Below are 17,170 nucleotides of genomic sequence, written 5' to 3' on the forward strand. Positions count from 1 at the left end.
TTTGTGTGCGTGTGCTTGTGTGTGTGTGTGTGTCAAAAAAAACAGTGATTCAGTTTGAAATATATTTTCATCCACAATTAATTAAATTCAAAGCCTCGTAGTAACTCATAGTATAGTACGTCAAAATATTCATAAAAAGTCATAGTATAGTATGTCGAAAATTCATAAAAGTCATAGTATAATATGACAAATATTCAAAAAAGTCATAGTATAACATGTAAAAAATTCATATAAGTCCTAGTATAGTATGACAAAATATTCATAAAATGTAATAAAAAGTCAGAGTATAGTATGTAAAAAATTCATAAAAAGTCATAGTATAACATGTAGAAAATTCATAAACGTCATAGTTTAGTATGACAAAAATTCATAAAATGTAATAAAAAGTCAGAGTATAGTATGTAAAAAATTCATAAAAAGTTGTAGTATAACATGTAGAAAATTCATAAACGTCATAGTTTGGTATGACAAAAATTCATAAAATGTAATTAAAAGTCAGTTTAGTATAACAAAAAAATCATAAAAAGTCATAGTATAGTATGTCAAAATATTTGTAAAAAGTCGTAGTTTAGTATGACAAAAAAATCATGAAAGTCATAGTATAGTATCTCAAAAAAGTCATAAAAGTCATAGGACAAAAACATAAAAAGTCATAGTATAATATGTCGAAATATTCCTAAAAAGTCGTAGTGTAGTATGTCGTAACAAGTCCAGATTTATAGTTCTTGTTGTAAAACAAGAAGAATCTAAAGTGCTCTGGAGAATGCATTGATCGCTACCTCTCGCATGCTAAGCAAGCGCTCTACCATTTGAGTTAATTCCCCCTTTTCAAAAAGAGTCATAGTATGTTGAAAAAATTCATAAAAGTCATAGTGTAGTATGTCAAAAAATCATAAAAGTCATAGTATAGTATGACAAAAAATCATTAAATGTCATTAAAAAGTCATAGTATAGTATGTCGAAAAATTCATAAAAAGTCATACTATAGTATGTCGAAATATTATAAAAAGTCATAGTTTAGTATGACAAAAAAATCATAAAAGTCATATTATAACGTGTCAAAAAAATCATAAAAGTCATAGTATAATATGACAAATATTCAAAAAAGTCATAGTATAATATGACTAATATTCAAAAAAGTCAGAGTATAGTATGTCAAAAATCATAAAAAGTTGTAGTATAACATGTCAAAAATTCATAAAAGTCATAGTTAGTATGACAAAAATTCATAAAATGTCATAAAAAGTCATAGTTTAGTATAACAAAAAATCATAAAAGTCATAGTATAGTATGACGGAAAAATCATGAAAGTCATAGTTTAGTATCTCAAAAAAGTCATAAAAGTCATAGGATAGTATGTCGACAAAAACATAAAAAGTCGTAGTGTAGTATGTTGTAACAAGTCAAGATTTATAGTTCTTGTTGTAAAACAAGAAGAATCAAAAGACCCCTGGAGAATGCGGGCATTGATCCCGCTACCTCTCGCATGCTAAGCAAGCGCTCTACCATTTGAGCTAATTCCCCCTTTTCGAAAAGAGTCATGGTATGTTGAAAAAAATCATAAAAGTCATAGTGTAGTATGTCAAAAAATTCATAAAAGTCATAGTATAGTATGACAAAAATTCATTAAATGTCATAAAAAGTCATAGTATAGTATGTCGAAAAATTCATAAAAAGTCATACTATAGTATGTCGAAATATTTATAAAAAGTCATACTATAGTATGTCAAAACAATCATGAAAGTCATAGTATAATAGGCAAGGCAAGGCAGCTTTATTTGTATAGCACATTTCAGCAACAAGGCAATTCAAAGTGCTTTACACAAAATCAGTTAAACAGATAAAACACAAGTAAAAACAGTTAAAAATCACAAGCATTAAAAACCGGTAAAACACATGAATAGACAGTTAAAAACAAAGAGAAACATAAAACACAAGAATAAAATTTACAGTGCAGCATAAGAAATTTAAAGAAATGATTAGTCATTTAAAGAAAGGCAGCATCAAATATAAAGGTCTTCAGCCTTGATTTAAAAGAACTGAGAGTAGCAGCGGATCTACAGGTTTCTGGGAGTTTATTCCAGATATGAGGAGCATAGAAACTGAAAGCTGCTTCACCCTGTTTAGTTCTGACTCTGGGGACAGAAAGCAGACCTGTCCCAGATGACCTGAGAGGTCTGGGTGGTTCATAGTGTAGTAGCAGATCAGCAATATATTTGGACCTAAACCGTTAAGTGATTTATAAACTAGCAGAGTACTTTGAAATCAATTCTTTGAGACACAGGAAGCCAGTGTAAAGACTTCAGAACTGGAGTGATGTGATCAGTCTCTTGGTCTTAGTGAGGACTCGAGCAGCAGCGTTCTGAATCAGCTGCAGCTGTCTGATGATTTTTAGGGAGACCTGTAAAGACCCGTTACAGTAGTCAAGTCTACTGAAGATAAAGGCATGGACAAGTTTTTCCAATCCTGTTGACACATAAGTCCTTTAACCCTGATATATTAAGGTGATAGTAGGCTGACTTTGTAATTGTCTTAATGTGGCTGTTAAAGTTCAGGTCTGAGTCCATGACTACACCAAGATTTCTGGCTTTGTCTGTTGTTTTTAACATTGTTGTTTGAAGCTGAGCGCAGACTTTTAATCGTTCCTCTCTTGCTCCAAAAACAACCACCTCAGTTTTTCTTCATTTAATTTCAGAAAGTTCTGGCACATCCAGCCGTTAATTTGTTTGATGCACTTAGTCAGTTTTGTATGGGACTATAGTCCCTGGCGATAAGGTTATGTAAATTTGTGTGTCGTCCGCATAACTATGGTAACTTATTTGTTTTTCTCCATAATCTGAGCCAGTGGAAGCATGTAGATGTTAAACAGAAGAGGCCCCAGAATGGAGCCTTGCGGAACTCCGCACGTCATATTTGTACGCTCAGATGCATAATTACCTATAGACACAAAGTAATCCCTATTCTTTAGGTAGGATTCAAACCAGTTTAGTACTGAGCCAGAAAGGCCAGTACTATGTAATATGTCAAAATATTCATAAAATGTCATAAAAAGTCATAGTATAGTATGTATAAATATTCCTAAAAAGTCGTAGTGTAGTATGTCGTAAAGTAAAGTATGCTAAAGTATGTCAAAAAACATAAAAAGTCATACTGTTGTTGTACAAATATTTATAAAAATCATAGTATAGTTGTCAAAAAATCATAAAAAGTCACAAAAAGTCATAGTATAATATGTCGAAATAGTCCTAAAAAGTTGTAGTATAGTATGTCGTAACAAGTCCAGATTTATGGTTCTTGTTGCAAAACAAGAAGAATCTAAAGTCCTCTGGAGAATGCGGGTGTTGATCCTGCTATCTCTTGCATGCTAAGCAAGCGCTCTACCATTTGAGCTAATTCCCCTTTTAAAGAAAAATTATAGTATAGTATGTCAAAAATTCATAAAAAGTCGTAGTTAAGTATGACAAAAAAAATCATGAAAGTCATACTATAGTATGTCAAAAAAATCATAAAAGTCATAGTATAATATGTCAAAAATTCATAAAAAGTCATAGTATAGTATGTCGAAAAAATCATAAAAAGTCATACTATAGTATGTCGAAATATTTATAAAACGTCATAGTATAGCATGACAAAAAAATCATGAAAGTCATAGTTTAGTATGACAAAAAATCATAAGTCATATTATAACGTGTCAAAAAATCATAAAAGTCATAGTATAATATGACAAATATTGAAAAAAAGTCATAGTATAATATGACAAATATTCAAAAAAAGTCAGAGTATAGTATGTCAAAAATTCATAAAAAGTTGTAGTATAACATGTCAAAAATTCATAAAATGTCATAAAAAGTCATAGTTTAGTATAACAAAAAAATCATAAAAAGTCATAGTATAGTATGACGGAAAAATCATGAAAGTCATAGTTTAGTATCTCCAAAAAGTCATAAAAGTCATAGGATAGTATGTCGACAAAAACATAAAAAGTCGTAGTGTAGTATGTCGTGAAAGTCCAGATTTATAGTTCTTGTTGTAAACCAAGAAGAATCTAAAGTCCTCTGGAGAATGCAGGCATTGATCCCGCTACCTCTCGCATGCTAAGCAAGCGCTCCACCATTTGAGCTAATTCCCCCTTTTCAAAAAGAGTCATAGTATGTTGAAAAAAATCATAAAAGTCATAGTGTAGTATGTCAAAAAATTCATAAAAGTCATAGTATAGTATGACAAAAATTCATAAAATGTCATAAAAAGTCATAGTTTAGTATAACAAAAAAATCATAAAAAGTCATAGTATAGTATGACGGAAAAATCATGAAAGTCATAGTTTAGTATCTCAAAAAAGTCATAAAAGTCATAGGATAGTATGTCGACAAAAACATAAAAAGTCGTAGTGTAGTATGTTGTAACAAGTCAAGATTTATAGTTCTTGTTGTAAAACAAGAAGAATCTAAAGTCCTCTGGAGAATGCGGGCGTTGATCCCGCTACCTCTTGCATGCTAAGCAAGCGCTCTACCATTTGAGCTAATTCCCCCTTTTCAAAAAGAGTCATAGTATGTTGAAAAAATTCATAAAAGTCATAGTGTAGTATGTCAAAAAATTCATAAAAGTCATAGTATAGTATGACAAAAAATCATTAAATGTCATTAAAAAGTCATAGTATAGTATGTCGAAAAATTCATAAAAGTCATACTATAGTATGTCGAAATATTTATAAAAAGTCATAGTATAGTATGACAAAAAAATCATGAAAGTCATAGTTTAGTATGACAAAAAAATCATAAAAGTCATATTATAACGTGTCAAAAATCATAAAAGTCATAGTATAATATGACAAATATTCAAAAAAAGTCATAGTATAATATGACTAATATTCAAAAAAAGTCAGAGTATAGTATGTCAAAAATTCATAAAAAGTTGTAGTATAACATGTCAAAAATCATAAAAGTCATAGTTTAGTATGACAAAATTCATAAAATGTCATAAAAAGTCATAGTTTAGTATAACAAAAAAATCATAAAAAGTCATAGTATAGTATGACGGAAAAATCATGAATGTCATAGTTTAGTATCTCAAAAAAGTCATAAAAGTCATAGATAGTATGTCGACAAAAACATAAAAAGTCGTAGTGTAGTATGTTGTAACAAGTCCAGATTTATAGTTCTTGTTGTAAACCAAGAAGAATCTAAAGTATTCTGGAGAATGCGGGCATTGATCCCGCTACCTCTCACATGCTAAGCAAGCGCTCTACCATTTGAGCTAATTCCCCCTTTTTGAAAAGAGTCATGGTATGTTGAAAAAAATCATAAAAGTCATAGTGTAGTATGTCAAAAAATTCATAAAAGTCATAGTATAGTATGACAAAAATTCATTAAATGTCATAAAAAGTCATAGTATAGTATGTCGAAAAATTCATAAAAAGTCATACTATAGTATGTCAAAATATTTATAAAGTCATACTATAGTATGTCAAAACAATCATGAAAGTCATAGTATAATATGTCAAATATTCATAAAATGTCATAAAAAGTCATAGTATAGTATTTATAAATATCCTAAAAAGTCGTAGTGTAGTATGTCGTAAAGTAAAGTATGCTAAAGTATCTCAAAAAAACATAAAAAGTCATACTGTTGTTGTACAAATATTATAAAAATTCATAGTATAGTTGTCAAAAATTCATAAAAAGTCACAAAAAGTCATAGTATAATATGTCGAAATAGTCCTAAAAAGTTGTAGTATAGTATGTCGTAACAAGTCCAGATTTATGGTTCTTGTTGCAAAACAAGAAGAATCTAAAGTCCTCTGGAGAATGCGGGTGTTGATCCTGCTACCTCTTGCATGCTAAGCAAGCGCTCTACCATTTGAGCTAATTCCCCTTTTAAAGAAAAATTATAGTATAGTATGTCAAAAATTCATAAAAAGTCGTAGTTAAGTATGACAAAAAAAATCATGAAAGTCATACTAAAGTATGTCAAAAAAATCATAAAAGTCATAGTATAATATGTCAAAAATTCATAAAAAGTCATAGTATAGTATGTCGAAAAATTCATAAAAAGTCATACTATAGTATGTCGAAATATTTATAAAACGTCATAGTATAGCATGACAAAAAATCATGAAAGTCATAGTTTAGTATGACAAAAAATCATAAAAGTCATATTATAATATGACAAATATTCAAAAAAAGTCATAGTATAATATGAAAAATATTCAAAAAAAGTCAGAGTATAGTATATCAAAAATTCATAAAATGTCATAAAAAGTCATAGTTCAGTATAACAAAAAAATCATAAAAAGTCATAGTATAGTATGACGGAAAAATCATGAAAGTCTTAGTTTAGTATCTCCAAAAAGTCATAAAAGTCATAGGATAGTATGTCGACAAAAACATAAAAAGTCGTAGTGTAGTATGACGTAACAAGTCCAGATTTATAGTTCTTGTTGTAAAACAAGAAGAATCTAAAGTCCTCTGGAGAATGCAGGCATTGATCCCGCTACCTCTCGCATGCTAAGCAAGCGCTCTACCATTTGAGCTAATTCCCCCTTTTCAAAAAGAGTCATATTATGTTGAAAAAAATCATAAAAGTCATAGTATAGTATGTCAAAAAATTCATAAAAGTCATAGTATAGTATGACAAAAATTCATTAAATGTCATAAAAAGTCATAGTATAGTATGTCAAAAAATTCATAAAAGTCATAGTATAGTATGACAAAAATTCATTAAATGTCATAAAAAGTCATAGTATAGTATGTTGATAAATTCATAAAAAGTCATACTATAGTATGTCAAATATTTATAAAAAGTCATACTATAGTATGTCAAAACAATCATGAAAGTCATAGTATAATGTCAAAATATTCATAAAATGTCATAAAAAGTCATAGTATAGTATGTATAAATATTCCTTAAAAATCGTAGTGTAGTATGTCGTAAAGTAAAGTATGCTAAAGTATGTCAAAAAAACATAAAAAGTCATACTGTTGTTGTACAAATATTATAAAAATTCATAGTATAGTTGTCAAAAATTCATAAAAAGTCACAAAAAGTCATAGTATAATATGTCGAAATAGTCCTAAAAAGTTGTAGTATAGTATGTCGTAACAAGTCCAGATTTATGGTTCTTGTTGCAAAACAAGAAGAATCTGAAGTCCTCTGGAGAATGCGTGAAATGAAAGAATCATGAAAGTCATAGTATAGTAAGTCGACAAAAACATAAAAAGTCAAATTGGGTTTGGCAAGTAACCTTTCTGGTTACTTCTTGACAAATAAAGCAAGTAACCAGACAATGAAAACTACTGCAACGGCAGGGAATTGAACCCAGGGCAACTGCTTGGAAGACAGCTATGCTCACCACTATACCACCATCACTGGACAATGCAGCTTGTGTCCATTTTTACAGTTCATTGTCCGTCTGGATTTATTTGATAAAAAAAGCTTGTAAAACATCAACCCTGTGGTCTACAGTCAAGATATGAACATCATTTTTTTAGGACAAACTGGGTTATTAGAAGATTTGGGCTGCAGTGAGGTCACTTGAATGTTAACGGTTGTAGGACCTTAAAGACAAATAAAACGGAGCATGAATCTCACAGACATGTATTGATATCACAGACAGAGCAGTAAAACCTCAGCCATTTTCCTCTCTAAAACACTTCTCATATGTCTTGGGAGTCAAACTGTGAAGAAATAATCATTATAACTTATACAGTTGACAAAATACATATGTTTTTTCAAAGAAAGTCCAGACGCTTTTGCCCTCATGACATTTACTTATGCCATTTACTTATAATAATACACACAGCACACACAGCAATGCTACACAAACATTTGTGTGTCTAAAACAGTTCTCCTATATGCAAAAATAAACATAATAAACATTATAACTCATATAAAGCACATACTATTTACAATTCTTCAAATAAGGCCCAAATATATCCCAAATCTCAAAGCAGTGGGGCCATTTCCTCTATAAAACGGTAGATATCTATTTTGTTCCGCTATAGCATCTTATATCGCATAGTAGACTAGTGTGACCATAGTGTGACTAGGAAGATTGATCTCTTTAGGACTCCATACTCTTTGTGTGACGTTGTCTCCCATATATGGGCATATTACTATCACTTTTTACTGACAAAATCAAGTCTGTTTTTTGGTAAAAATATTTTGTATCAAATGAGATCAGGAAACTGACTCATTCAGTGGAGCCGTGAAAAGACCCCATGACAATCTACCTGACCATAGTCTTTCAAGTCAGTGACAAATCCAAGCTGCATTTCCTTTTTCCCAAAATTCAAGTTCCAATGTTGGTAAAATGTTTTGCTTCTAAAGTAGTCTTTCGTCCAATGTAATCACTCCGGGCTCCGTGTCTACCCTCTGTTTACGGAAGAGAAGGAAGTCATAAATAAGCAAAAACGCGATGAATTATAGACATAAAGTGGATAAATCGTGGATGTGACGATATGGATTTAATGCTCAATGACCCCGAAAAAGGCACAGGTTCCAGGCTGGATAAAAATCACCTGTAGAGGCTAGAAAGACCCAGAAGAGACCTCCGTAAACGCTAACTTGTTAGCTTTTAGCTGCAATTTTTGGTAAGTCTATCATTTATGGTTATTAAATGATTAAACTATGAATCAGAGGTGCTGTTTTTGCTCGTGCACGAGTCTCTTGGGTTCAGAGGGTTAAGAATACAAACTGACTATGTGACAGATGTGTAATCTGTCATGTCCTGCCTTCTGAAGCTCTAGCCAGGAGCCATACCTCGCCTAAAACAATATGAGTCATTCCAGTAAGTGAAAAGAAAACTCACATCTACAAAGATAAATTGGATAGATGTGACTCCCTGATGGTCTAGTGGCTAGGATTTGGTGCTCTCACTGCTGCGGTACGGGTTCAATTCCTGGTCAGGGAATGGTCAGGACTTGACAGATTCACGTGTAATATTTGAAAGAGCAAGTTCTTAGACTGGTTTTTGGTTGATTTACATTTATCAAATTCTTCCTCATTAGTTTAACGCTAATGTAATGTTATTTTGGATTTAAGACATTTTAGTGCAATGCAAAGGTGCATAACAGATTGCTTTCTACTTACCTGGAGCGATGCAAAGCTGGGGAGGTCAACTAGTCAAGGAACAGCAAGTGTAACTTCTTTAGTTAAATGTACATGTTTTACAGTCTCTATTTTACTGTATTTATTTACTTGTATTGTAGTATATTTATTTTATTATGCTCCAGTTTTATGGGTGTTACGGCGGGTATGGGCCATGTAGTTTCCATTTTATAGATGAAATAAACTTGACATGAAATTAAGTTTACTCTTCAGCAGGTGGAGACATTTCACTTCAGACACTTGCAGCAACTGATGCTTTGTCAAACATCAACAGACTTAATGCTTATTCACATATGACAAGGTAAAATCGTTTTTGCATTCCATCACCCCTTTAAGATCACTTTCCAAAAGATGATTTTTTAATTCCTCTTTTTAGTCAACTTCAGCAAGACAGGTGCTTTAACCACTAAGCTACAGTGCCTCCTACAGGTTTGTGTGTCATGCAAGAATACAATGAGCTAGTGAACAGGGTTCCAACCATCCATCCATCTTTGTCAAGCAGCTCCAGCAGGGGACCCTAAACTTCCCTTTTCCGAGCAACTGGGGGATCCCGAGGCGTTCCCCGGCCAGGTTAGAGATATAATCCCTCCACCTAGTCCTGGGTCTTCCCCGAGACCTACTCCCAGCTGGACGTGCCTGGATCACCTCCCTAGGGAGGCCCCCAGGAGGCATCTAGACCTGGACACCAGCTCATTTTTGTTTTGCAGCACATCCAGCTGCTAGAGCTTCTCAACAAGCTGGAAGAGCTCCATGTTGGAGGGAACAGTGGACGTCAGAAGGCATTGTTGTGGTCGTAGTTGTTGCTCAACAATTCATGCTAGGCCCTGAAGCGTCCTCCCCAGTCTGGTTCAAACGGTGTTAAAGCGAAAAGCAATACATTACTTTATTTGCGTTACTTTTGTAACACGTTACTCCCAATACTAACAGTCAGTATACTTTATGTTTATCTTATTTAAGGTAAAAGAGAAATTAAGACTTAACATTACGCCTACTAATGGAGGTGCTGTGGCTTAGTTGGTGAACGTGCCTGTTTAGTAAACAGGAGGTCCTGGGTTCAAATCTCAGCAACACCTTGTTGTTGCAGAGATTACCTATGATTGCATCCCATCATCATGTCCACCCAATGCCTCTGCTACCCGTTAAAAGGATCGCTTTGCATTCAGTCTTGTAATCACCATAAGAATTAGGGATCACTGAAATTTGAACATGTGCATTAGAACTGATTGTTGAATGGTCTATCATGGCGGTTTTTCCACTGCGTGGTATCGACTCGACTCTACTCGCCTTTTGGGGTTTTCCATTATGAAAAAAAGTCCCTGGGACCTGCGACCAGGTACTTTTTTTAGTACTACCTCAGTCGAGGTTCCAAGCGAGCTGAGGCGATTCCAAAAGGTGACGTGAAAACCTGCAGACCGCTGGTTGGTCGGATCACCGCGTTTTTAGCAAACAAGAGTGCAGAGTGTGTCCAGAACAAACGGGACATTGAAAAAAAAAATCTAGCCAGACACCGACAGATTATCTACTCTGCACTATTCTCACTTTTCAACTGTTCACTATTAGGGGCTTTTAGGGGCTTTATGTCGTTTCCAATATTGTACACCGTTACTTTAAAAAAAACAAGAAAATAAATCAAAGAATTTTTTTTATTTTATTCTCTCTGTATCTCTTACTTACTCACTCACAGACACACAGACAGACACGCTCACACATACCTGGTGTGAAAAGAAAAAAGAAAAAAAAAAAAAATTATCACACTGATCATAGAAAAATTTAAAGTTAAAAAAAGAAAGTTATAATGAGTATGAAAACTCTTTTTCATTACATTTTACTTAAAAATTGCAACCGCATTGTTGTATTTATTGTTGCAGAACTTTTTCTGTATATAGTTCGTTTGTTACCATGACAACACCACTGATCTGAAGCTCAATGCTGATGATCAATAAATTGCATGCTTAAAATAACATAATGGTTTAAGCCCCGCCCATTTCAAGACAACCCGTCCCACTTCTGGGTTAAATTTGCCCACTTCCGGGTTAGGCCCTTGCCCAGTCCGAGTACAGATACGGATACAGATAATTCATGTGGTAAACCGATGCAGATACAGATAATGCTGTACTCGCTTATCCCTAGTTGACAATAATGATGCTCACAAAACACTGTAGTTGCAATTGCGTTTCATGTCCTCTTAAATACAAAGAACTGCTAAGTTCAGACATTAGTTCCAAATGAAAACAATTGTTGTCAGAAGTGGGATTTGAACCCACGCCTCCAGTGGAGACTGCGACCTGGACGCAGCGCCTTGGACCGCTCGGCCATCCTGACTGATCCAACAAGTACCCAGTAGGGCCTGTCTCAAAAATTATAATTTAATATAGTAAATTAAACATGTCATGATATAGTAGGTTCTCAGTCATCCATGTCATAGTTAACAAGGGAAGGTTTCTCAACTGTCAGTCCAAATATATGGGTGTTCATGGAGACATGGAAGAAAGTCACCAGGGTGGCAATGTGCTTGACAATGGCAATACATTGCGCAGGATGTGAAGGCAATGTGCAATACAGGCTAAATCCTATGGTGGGAATCAATATCCACTAATGTTTCTGTCCACAATGTCCACCTGAATCCAGAAATGTCCCTGCCAGATGGGAAATAGACTGACAATGGGGTCAACATTGTGCAATTATCTTCAAAATGTCCAACTGAGTCCACAAATAAACCTGCCAGATGGGAAATAAACTGATAACTGTCTTTATGGTCTAAATGTGTCAAATATTGCCATGCTATTACCCCAAAAGATCCCAACTAGGCCAAGGGCAACTGGACTTGGTAAAAGGTTCTCCGCAGAAGTTTTGTCTCTCATCCAAGAGACTTCTTTAGTTATTTTTCACACAGAAAGGGTTGGACACAGTGCCCACTCCCCCACCCATATCTGACAATTGAAAGCTGTGGGGAAAGGGGGTTCCAAAGCTAATAGACCATTCAACAAGCAATTCTGATGCACTATACTGGCCCATTCAGGATGAGCACTGTAAACTATGACTGCAGCAACACAAGTTAAAATTTCAGTGATACCTAATTTTTTATGGTGATTACCAGACTGAATGCAAAGTGTGTATCCCCCATGTAACTCAAAGCCTATCACTTCCAGTCAATACTGTCAAATATGGAGCTCCTTCAAGTTATATTAACAACCAGGTGACTGGTGGTCTGGTCTCTCCCTCTTCCCAGATAACATTCTCTCTGAGTTCCATTCCACATGCACTGAAATCCTAGACTCTATTGCCCCTTATCAGATTAAAGCTGTTAAACCTAAGGTGGACGCCTGGCTAAATGACACCAAGAGGGCCCTTAGGCAACACTGCAGACAAGCTGAACAAAGATGGAAAGACAATCTACATGTGACACTGGGTGTATTAAGGGACAGTCTATCACATACCAGAATGCTGTGAAGGTGGTGAAGATGCAGCATCTCTCTTCTGTCATAGCTAGCAATTGCCACGAACCTAGATTGTTATTTAATACTATTAACTCTGTCATAAATCCATGCACCTCTGCTCCAACAGATGTGTCAATTAGTACATGTGAGAAATGTCTTGGTTATTTTATTGACAAAGTAGCATCTATCTGGGAAATTACCAGTGCTAATTTTAAGGTATTGTATCTGCTTCTCCTACACACTCAGCTGTGTTTGAGGAATTTAAGCCTGTGTTGAGGTTGTACAACACATGAAACCTACCAACTGTCCCTTAGACATTGTCCCAGCCAGAATGGTGAAGGAGGTTTTTAATAGCACCATTGGGGCAAGTCTTCTTACTCTTTTTAAGTGAATTGCTAAGCCTGTACTTTGTTACTTTTACTTGAGTAAAGAAGTTAAATCAGTACTTCTACTTTTACCAGAGTATTTGTTAACACAATTATATGTACTTCTACTTGAGTACGGGCAGTGAGTACTTTTGCCATCTCTGATGGTGGTTGGTATACAGGTCTGATGTAATACAAGCAAATACATAAGGCCCCACCCGACAGTTTTGTGATACGTGGCGTGCAACTGTATGTCAATGATCAAGCTTGTTGCTGTGACCAAGAAACCTCCAGCAAAATGACTGAAGCATCATCAGTTCCGGAATTTTCTTGGATGCCAAATATTTGAATTCAAAGTCAGAATCCAAGTGACATGTAAGAACAACACAATGCACGTCCAGCTTCTACATTTCCGCATGAGTCAGCTTCCTCAATTTCTGAGTAACAGGAAAATAGCCTGATAAGCATACATGTGCAGCTCAACCTCAAAAAGCCATAAAGCAAATGTTTGTGGCTTAAAGATCGAGTTCCCGCTCATAAAACATCAGGCAGGTGCAGTCTCTGTGGCGCAATAGGTCAGCGCAGTCGGCTGTTAACCGAAAGGATGGTGGTTCAAGTCCACCCAGGGACGTTTGTTGCTTAAATAACCTGGAGTAAGCTAACTCTAGGGTTTATCATATATTCATATCAGGTGAATATAGAGCAGCCCAAAGATAACCCAAGTGGCCTTACCTCTGAAGGTACAGTTCTGAAAACCATGTACTGTACATATTAAACTTTACGGTCATTGGTATGCAGGTCACTTGATGTAATACAAGCAAATACATAAGGCCAGACAGAGACAAAAAGTGAGAGAAAAGAAAAAGAGACTAGCTGTCTAAAGGATAACCAGTTGAGATTTTGTGCGTCTTTGAGAACTGTAAGTCATATAACTGATGTTGTCAGTTCATTTAAACTAATGAGGAAGAATTTGACAAATCAAAATCAAGTACAAGAACTTATTCTTTCAAACATCACACCTGAGTCTCTCAAGTCCTGACCATTCCCTGACCGGGAATCGAACCCGGGCCGCGGGGGTGAGAGCGCCGAATCCTGGCCACTAGACCATCAGGGAGTCACATCTTTCAAATTTATCTTTGTAGATGTGAGTTTTCTTTTCTCTTCCTGGAATGACTCATATTGTTTTAGGCGAGGAATGGCGCCTGGCTAGAGCTTCAGAAGGCAGGCCATGACAGATTACACATCTGTCACATAGTCAGTTTGTAGTCTTAAATACCAAGTCTCTTGCTGTTCCTTGACTAGTTAGCCACCCCTGCTCTGCATCGCTCCAGGTATGTAGAAAAAAAATCTGTTATGCACCTTTGCATTGCGCTAAAATGTCAAAATTTGGACCTGAATCCAACAATAACATTACTTTACACTCACATACATTGGTTTTCAGTTAAAAATGTTGGTTAGGGGTTTAGTTACTGCTTGAAAAAATGAAAAGAATTGTTATTGAGATGGAGAAAGATGAAGTGTTTATGACCCATCAATGATGACAGAAGGATACATCCACTGTCGGGGTCTGATTTAAAGGAAATGGTACTCTTTAAAACGTTAAACTAATGAGGAAGAATTTGACAAATCAACCAAAAACTTACTCTTTTAAATCTGTCTGTCAAGTCCTAACCATTCCCTGACCGGGAACTGAACCCCGGCCACGGCGGTGAGGGCGCCAAATCCTAGCCATTAGACCATCAGGGAGTTACATCTATCAAATTTAATTTAACATATTGTTGGTTATATTGTTTTAGGCAAGAAATGGCGCATGGTTAGAGATTTAGAAGGCAGTGGTGCCAAATGCAAAACTGCCTGTTTCGATTTAATTACATGGTAATAATACAAAAACAGAGCTGTAGTGATTACTTGGAAATGCTTCCTGTAGTTTCTGAAATAAAAACCATGAATCAGTGGTGGAAAATGCAAAACTGCCTGTTTCTATTTTATTACATGGTAATATTAGAATAACAGAGGTGCAGAGATTAGAGGTGCAGAGATTACCTGGAAATACTTACCATGAAATATGTCTTGTCCTTCACGTACGTAACGCAGTGCAATCTGACCAGCAGCTAAACACCTTCCACCATCAAGCACTGGCGACTGGGATCCTTGTAACACGTTTATTTGAGTTACAAAGGGTGAAACTGGGAGAAAACACAATGACCAGTTACTTAGATAGTAAGGAGTCACAGCTATTAAACAAAGATAATTGTAAAAACAATATAACTACACAACAGGCTAGCAAAAATGTAAGATGAAATAAAGAAACACGTAATGTATTGTTATACAGTGTACGTAGTATAACCTATGTTGGGTATCTAAATAAACTAAGATATACTTACATGTGGCATTACCCAAAATAAAATTGGCAAACTAGCTTACTGAAGTATATCGTCAGTTAGGGCTGAACAATTAGCATCGTCATCTCATTGTGCGCATGCGCGAAAGTCACATTGCAGGACGTTACGATGTTGACGTTAATACTTTTTTGCTGCTTGATAGAAAAGTAACCTTTCACCGTTTCTCCTTTACATGATAATTACCATCCGACCGTTCCCCTTTAAGACAGGTAGCCATGTGGGCAACGTGTGGATGTGACGTTAGTCCGACGGGGTTTGGTATGGGAAGTGAGGCTCTCCGTGTGTAGAAAAGTAGCCTACCGTTGGCAACAGCTACCTCTGACACAGTGATGTCATAGTATTTGATGGGTAGTGAGTGACGCTACAGTAGTCAGTGTTTTATGTTCTCTACAAATACAAACTAAATCCCCTGATTAATGCAACATAATCACAACGTCTCCCGGCCATTTCCCACTGCAGAAAGCTGCTATCAGCCAAGCTAAAGCTAATATAGTTAGCTTAAAGAAACCAGCAGAAAGCTGCTACCAGCCAGGCTAAAGCTAATATAGTTAGCCCAAAGAAAAAAGCAGAAAGCTGCTACCAGCCGGTCTAAAGCTAATATAGTTAGCTTCAAGAAACAAGCAGAAAGCTGCTACCAGCCAGGCTAAAGCTAATATAGTTATCCTAAAGAAACAAGCGGTCCGTCTGTCCCAACTAACGTTTTGGTTCGGAGCCGCGACACTGGAAACGTAACACTAATCTACTATAGATGGCTGTGTCTGATCGAACTTCATTTCCACTGACTGAACTGTTCTTGGATACACGGTTTGTTTCTAGTGCGCATGACGTGCAGGTCTGATCAATTTGTCAAACTATCGAGCTGACCCCGCTAGTCAACCACAACCTTAAATTTAGAGGAAGCAACATGCAGTCACTGTCATTCACGTGAGCCTGGATTGATTATTATATGAATACAATGGTGTCATGCTAGTCAACCAGCGTATTTCTACCTGATGTCCCTCTCCAAAATCACTTCAGAAGAGTAATGTTAGTCACAGCGCTTACTTGCTTTGGTGTTTGTAAAGCATTAAAGTCTATCCCCAGATGAGGGACAACTCTGTCCGGCTTAGTTATGTAGCATGAAAGCTAGCATAAGCTTACTAGCATCCAGCCCGCTTCTAAATACTGTAAATACCTTTTAATTAGCTCAACACTTTTTAACAGTTAAACTGAAACACTGGCGCTGAGCTCCAGGTCCTGCAGACGCAGACGTCTGCCGTTATCTCAAAGTGTTGAGATAATTAAAAAGTATTTGTTTAGAAGCAGGCTGGCTGCTATTTAGCCAATGCTAGCTTCCATGCTACATAAATAAGCCTGACAGAGCTGTCCCTCACAGAAAAAAACACAGGTAAAATTAAAAAAACACTACATAAACTTTGCTACAGTGCGTTTATTTAAACATAGGTACACCTACATGTAGGGTGACGAGATTGCAATATAAGCCTTTATATTAATATTAGCAGTGGAAGCGTGCTGGGCCCATAACCCAGAGGTTGATGAATCAAAACCATCTTCTACTATTTCCTGTGCTTTGTATCTTCAGTAAGTATATATCCAGTCTGTTGATGTTTAACACAGCAACTGATGTTGCAAGTGTCTGAAGTGAAATGTCTTCACCTGCTGAAGAGTAAACTTAATGGCATGTTGAGATTATTTCACCCATAAAAAAAGAAACTTCAGTGCTCATACCTTTTATTCCCGCTGTAACACACGTAAAAACTGGAGTGTAATACAGTAAATATACTACACTACAAGTAATAAATACTGTAAATAGAAACTGTAAAGCATGTACGTTCAAAGTGCTTGTTGTGTTGTTTACCAG

At 35.6% G+C, this 17,170-nt stretch overlaps 6 non-coding genes across 6 annotated transcripts; 1 reads left to right on the plus strand and 5 right to left on the minus strand.

The window, feature by feature from the left end:
- Window positions 1–1,451: 1,451 nt before the first annotated feature.
- On the minus strand, window positions 1,452–1,524 carry trnaa-agc (transfer RNA alanine (anticodon AGC)). The gene has a single exon. It is a non-coding gene; the product is annotated as a tRNA-Ala (tRNA).
- Window positions 1,525–4,455: 2,931 nt separating this feature from the next.
- Window positions 4,456–4,528, minus strand: trnaa-agc (transfer RNA alanine (anticodon AGC)). The gene has a single exon. It is a non-coding gene; the product is annotated as a tRNA-Ala (tRNA).
- Window positions 4,529–5,798: 1,270 nt separating this feature from the next.
- Window positions 5,799–5,871, minus strand: trnaa-agc (transfer RNA alanine (anticodon AGC)). Its single transcript has one exon. It is a non-coding gene; the product is annotated as a tRNA-Ala (tRNA).
- Window positions 5,872–11,344: 5,473 nt separating this feature from the next.
- On the minus strand, window positions 11,345–11,427 carry trnal-cag (transfer RNA leucine (anticodon CAG)). The gene has a single exon. It is a non-coding gene; the product is annotated as a tRNA-Leu (tRNA).
- A 2,037-nt stretch (window positions 11,428–13,464) lies between these two features.
- Window positions 13,465–13,538, plus strand: trnan-guu (transfer RNA asparagine (anticodon GUU)). Its single transcript has one exon. It is a non-coding gene; the product is annotated as a tRNA-Asn (tRNA).
- A 411-nt stretch (window positions 13,539–13,949) lies between these two features.
- trnae-cuc (transfer RNA glutamic acid (anticodon CUC)) lies at window positions 13,950–14,021 on the minus strand. The gene has a single exon. It is a non-coding gene; the product is annotated as a tRNA-Glu (tRNA).
- Window positions 14,022–17,170: the final 3,149 nt, after the last annotated feature.

Source organism: Etheostoma spectabile, unplaced genomic scaffold, assembly GCF_008692095.1.
Source record: "Etheostoma spectabile isolate EspeVRDwgs_2016 unplaced genomic scaffold, UIUC_Espe_1.0 scaffold00018480, whole genome shotgun sequence".
Classification (NCBI taxonomy): Eukaryota; Metazoa; Chordata; class Actinopteri; order Perciformes; family Percidae; genus Etheostoma; species Etheostoma spectabile.